At 34.1% G+C, this 5,769-nt stretch overlaps 1 protein-coding gene and 1 long non-coding RNA gene across 2 annotated transcripts in view; one reads left to right on the top strand and one right to left on the bottom strand.

The window, feature by feature from the left end:
* LOC108746057 overlaps positions 1–2,394 on the bottom strand; it is a 4,081-nt gene extending 1,687 nt beyond the window's left edge. The window contains exons 1-2 of the long non-coding RNA XR_001939138.1: positions 1,778–2,394; positions 1,224–1,339 (exon numbers count right to left, since the gene is read on the bottom strand). This is a non-coding gene — a long non-coding RNA (uncharacterized LOC108746057). The remainder of the gene's footprint in view (positions 1–1,223; positions 1,340–1,777) is intronic.
* The window catches only part of LOC108746054 (phytanoyl-CoA dioxygenase-like), a 100,659-nt gene that overhangs the window by 82,512 nt on the left and 12,378 nt on the right, over positions 1–5,769 (top strand). The gene's annotated exons all lie outside the window — the stretch shown is intronic.

The following is a 5,769-nucleotide window of genomic DNA, read 5'->3' as shown; positions in this document are numbered from 1 at the left end:
TCTTATTTACAGTCGATTATATATGTGTGCTGTGTGTTTGTGTATATATATATAATTGATATATATATAAGTATATATTATATATATGTATATATATAATATAAATATATATAAAATTCTATATTATATATATAATATATTATGTATTATAATATAAGATAAAAAAAATCTCAAGAAAAGGACTTTTACATACAAATGCTGTACTTGGAAGCAATCAAGGGATTCTTTAATTGTTAAAGTTATCAATTATGTATTCAGTACAGTTGAAATTTTCCTTTGACGTCCAAGATATTTAATAACGAAACTATTTAAGTGCAATACTTTAAACAATCTTAATTAATGCGTTCTGGTTGAACCTGCAGTATCAATGAAAGAAGTTACTTAATTCGACATTCGAGACGCTACTATATACTATATATGTAGGATCGAAAAAATATAAAATGATAAAAATATATAAATAATGAGGAAAAAAATTAGGAAAATTAGTGTGATACAATAATGTTAATCAATGAATTATATTTAATTGAATATATAGGGTTCTGCCTGGTCTTGCAAGACAAGGAAAAGGAAACGGTTTATCACTTAAATAAATGCGCCCCCGCGCGCTCATTAAAGTACATCCACGATCTTGATTAATAAATATTTTCTAAAAACTGCTAACCAAATTTATCGATGAGCGTCTCAGATGTACATACTGAAATTCAATCTCCGCGAAACCTCGATCTTTTCTCGGTAGTAAGGGGTAGAAAAAGATATAATCACTCCGTATTGGCGAGAACGCCGAATGTAATATTTCTGTGAGCGCGAATAGCGTATCCATTACAGTTTCGTCACATGATTATACAATCTATTCATTCATTTTAGTATTATTTTTGGAATAATTTAACACCGTTCGTCTACCAAATAACGAATCACCTCACAGTTGGCGATCTAGAGGTGGATGCTAGCTGTTCGCTGTTTTAATAATTTTTAGGCGAAAATAAGAATTTCACTCTGAATTTTTTAATGAAGAATATAAACGTAATTAAAAAGCATGTAAGACTAACTTTGAAAATAAAGTTGCCCTAATTGGTAATCACCGTGTTAAAATTGTACAGTTATTATTAATTAAAAGAAAGACGTAGATTACTTTGGAGAAGTCGTTAAGGGAAGTAAGAGTTCTCGCGCACAGCACTTTTCGGAACTGTAGTGACATGTAAATCTGGAGGACCAACGAAACTCACCCTGCGGTCCCTTCGAATTCCTCTTCGAGGAAGGGACGTTGCTCATCTATTCTCGTAGTGGATTCCTCGCGCCGGGAGCGTGAGAACTATCTCTCTCCTCGCTTAGCGATAGTCCTCTGTAAATTTTCGCAAAGTAACGTTTCCGCGTATTGCTACGGTAATGAAGCCTTCGGGGCGAAATCAAATATTCTCTTGAATATTTGCTATCGTCTGCGAATACCGTCCCGTTGGATAGTGATGCTTCAGATTTTGAAGAAAGCGCAAAAGAGAGAGAGAGACGTTTCAGAGATGCGAATATCGGCCTCTATTTTCCGCCCAACGAATATCTCTCTGGTAACGTAATCAAGAGCGTGACAGGTGCGGCATGGCGGGTGTCTCCACGACGGACATGCGGATGGGAAGAAGTGTGGGATTCGGATGGACAAGGAAGACTTGAGTGGCCGAAGGAAACGAGAGACACGTAGCCACGTTGACGTCAGCCGTGTTACTACGGCAGGAGGACTCCGCGATATGTTCGTCGAAAGAGATCAAAACAACTAGTTTGAGGTCCCTACCACAAATTTTCCTCTCGGCTCCTCTTGCCACGGCTACGTCACGATCACATCGAAGTCTCGCTTCGAGGAATCGATGTCGTCGTCGTCGTCGTCGTCGTCGTCGTCGTCGTCGTCGTCGTCGCCGTCGCCGCTGGAGGTGTCGGTCAGGGTAAAAGACACACCGTCTCGTTCTGTCGGGTGAAGTGGTCCGAAATGTGTCCTCGCAGTCGCGACGTCTCCGCAACACGTTGTGTGCAATTGTAATGCATAATTGCGCGATTTTTATACAAGCAATGCGCGATTGTATACATATAGACAACAGGATGCTCGCTAGTGGGAGGAACGCAAACAAACTGCGATCGCTATCATCACTTCTCGCACGATCATGGCGTTATTCTCAAACGCGTTATCGCGAAGGAAACGCGATGGCTTGGCACGCGCGTGAAACAATAAAAGCGAGCAAATCACCGGTTCTCAGGTGAGTATATCTGGTACCAGCCGATTTTCGAAACGGTACGTTCATCTAGAAACTTCGCGAAGAAACTGGACGGGCATAACGAGTAATAAGATATATACGATCAGTGCAGCAGTATAGCTTTACATTTATTAGGTTTTTTTTTTTACTAGGGCAGATTAGTTTAACTTAGATATGACAGTTGCATCACCTCGGATCTATGTGGGATTGAATCGGATTTCTCTCGCATTCGAGGATAATAAGCGATGATTTTCAGCAAACTGCTTAGCAACGGAGTCCGATGTGATACCATTATGCAACAAAGTTCTCACCAAATTGCAAATTAAACGATATACAAATAATAATGTTATAAAATTAGTTACACGTGTTCCTATCACATCGAATAACCCGGAGGTCACTTCAGAGACATCGACTGACGTGATTTAATCTTCGGGTCAGACTGTATTCGCGTTACATGTAATATTAATGAGTGATCATCCTTTATAAAGTCTCTATAAACAATACAAACGAAGAGTCGACTCTGCAGGCGCATTACGCCATCTTCGCGGCCGGTGATGTAGAGGACTCTTATACCTTTGGTTTGTTATAAAGTTTTCACGAGTGAGATATTGTATTCATAAAATACGCGTCTTAATATCCAGAAAGAGACGCTGCTGATATATTTCTATTTTTGAAATATTTTAAATGTTCAAAATTTCAAATCACTTTTGTATTTCATCATAATGGAGCTCTTCTCTCCGGAAAAATCAACATTTATATACAATTAATACATTTTTGTGTAGAAGTTTAGCAGTTTAAAATTTCATTAAAGCGGATCAATGAGATTTACGACGATTTAATTTAATCACAATTGAATTTAATATAATATCTACTACCGAGTCACATTTTTTAAAAGAACTTACAACATATAATGTTATAGCAATACAGTTTTTCGAAATACACTTTTTAATGCGTATGTCAAAATAAAAAAGATCATTTCATTACGATCTTATTATTTTACTCTATTATAAGATGATCATTTTCTATAAGAATTATAAAAGTAAAGGATAAGTCGTAGTGGAATCATAAAAATTGTAATGGAAATGTTAAGATAATTTTACATTGTAATGGTACAAGTAATTTTCATTAGATCATTAATGACAAAAGCAGAGGGGGAAAAAGAGGAGAGAGAAAATATAGAGATATTAATAAGATGTGTAAAACAAAGACCTTAAACAAACACCTCGTAATAGTTAAATTAAGTCGACGCACGTATACTCATGTGAAAGTATTAAACTAATCGCGTAAAAAGTCGGTATGTAGCATCGATATCAAGTCATTTTTACACGACATGCTAGTCACGCACACGCCGGCAATCAATTGTGCGTCGTAATCGTCATTCGAATAGAACTCAATAACCGATTGGAGACTCCGACGTACGCGAATTTCGGGCGGATATCACTGGAGATAATGCCAGGCCCAATCTCAGTCGCGTTGGTAGTTCAATCAGACACGTAACGAACAATTGAACTCGCTTTTACTTTGTGCGTGACCGCTCGCCGATACGGTAAGCCACCCTCCATATACTGAGTATCACCGGAAAGTACCCAGGAAACTATTGCCCAGGTAGCCCGCAATTGTATATCTCGATAATAGAAAATCGGTTACTGCGCGAACGATACGCGTAATCATAACTAATCCTCGTTTTCGTTCTCATCCGATTGTTCGACAATCAGTCGCCGTGAGATTTTCTTCGTCGACAGGTGTTCGCAAAATCAAAATTTCTAAATCTTCATAAATAAAAATGCAAATAAAAATTCACGATTTTGTAACATATGTTGGATTGGATTCCGATGAATGTAATAAAGAAATATAAAAAGATCATTATGTCACTGATCTTCGTAAACATTCCAATTGAATTTTTTTATTACATTAAACTGGATTCTAATCGAATCGAATTAGATCATAGAAAATTTTTTGCGTGAAAGGATAAAAATTGTTATTTGGTGCTCAGATTAATAGGCATGCGAAATTCGATAATAACTTTCCTTAGTGAGACATTTTTAGTTGAAAGAGATGAAATTCAGATTTCAGATGAGTTTTGGCGCAATAAAAAAAAATATGCCAATATGCTCTGCTTTTCGAAAATGTAAAAACGATTTAACAATTTGTTCAATTTAGAGACCATTAATTCTGAGCGAATTAAATACAAGTTGATTTTTTACAAATGTAACTTAGAATTAAGTAAACAAATTTTACGTTATATTCTTCAATTACAACTAAAATTACAAAATATAAATCTCATTGATCACATTAATCTTAAAGTTCTCAAACATTTTTATAAAAATCATTAATATGTAATAATAATAATAAACGAATTTATTAAGACTGTACATGTGAATACACAACAAGTAAGAATTCAATGTCTATAACAATCGAAGCTGAATCTTAGATGTTTTAAATAATTTCTAAGTAAATTTATATACTAAATATGTAGTCATTGGAACTGCGCGCCGAATTATTTCGTACGTATAAACGCAATTAAACTACTATAGTAATATCACAAATTAAATTGACGAGCAAATTTAATTTGATGCTCAATCTGTCATCCTATTAAAGAGATGTTAATGTACTAAAAAAATAATAATTATATATTTTATATTTTTATTTTACACGTAGATAATACACGTTATTAAATACAAGTTTCAAATATCATAAGATCCTCTTCTTCTTTCATCATATAATATTTCAAGAACTATTATTAGCTTTACATTTTTAATTAGAAACTAATCGTTTAAATTTTTGCTCTGAAAATTTACTCTGCCCGTTTCTAAACATAATAAATTAAACACGATAATAAATTATTCATAAAATATGTGTGTGTGTGTGTGTGTGTGTGTGTGTGTGTGTGTACTTATATGTATATAGTACATAATAATCTCATTACAACTTATTTATGTGACTGAAGGGTATTTCGATATACAACGTTCAAACAAATTGTCCCAAATAAAAAGTACTATAGAAAAGGAGAGGATTACTGCACGAATTGTGTGAGTTTGTTGGATCATTAATGTGACAAAATTATCTAATGAAATGCTGTGATATATAAGAAAACCAGTTTGAAGATTGATATAAACTGGAGAGACCATAAAAAAAATTAAGACACAAACAGATTAGTTAACCCAAAATGCTAAAGTCGACTCATTGACCTATTATATCTGTTTAAATTTAAATCAGTCACATGTTTTTTTTACTTTAGTTTTAATTTCTTCGGCACGAACTGCCATACAAATTTTTCCATCTTTATTTGTAAGTTTACTTTATAACTTTGTTCCTTTTATCTCCCTCTCTTCTCTTAATCATATTTGTGGTTTAATTTACGTTTAATATATTGTATTATGTATTAATATATTTAATATGTAATGTAAAATGAAACGTACATATTTTCTATCTGAATAATGTGAGTAAAAAGAATCGAGAGTAATATAAAATGCGTTTGTAAGAGTTAGGACAAAAATGTAATCGTGTTTCTGACAGTAAAAAATGAGGATTTTTTTTT

This window comes from Trachymyrmex septentrionalis, unplaced genomic scaffold (assembly GCF_001594115.1).
Source record: "Trachymyrmex septentrionalis isolate Tsep2-gDNA-1 unplaced genomic scaffold, Tsep1.0 scaffold16, whole genome shotgun sequence".
Taxonomy (NCBI): domain Eukaryota; kingdom Metazoa; phylum Arthropoda; class Insecta; order Hymenoptera; family Formicidae; genus Trachymyrmex; species Trachymyrmex septentrionalis.
The sequence above is the reverse complement of the archived record's forward strand: the minus strand, read 5'-3'. Positions and strand labels throughout refer to the sequence as shown.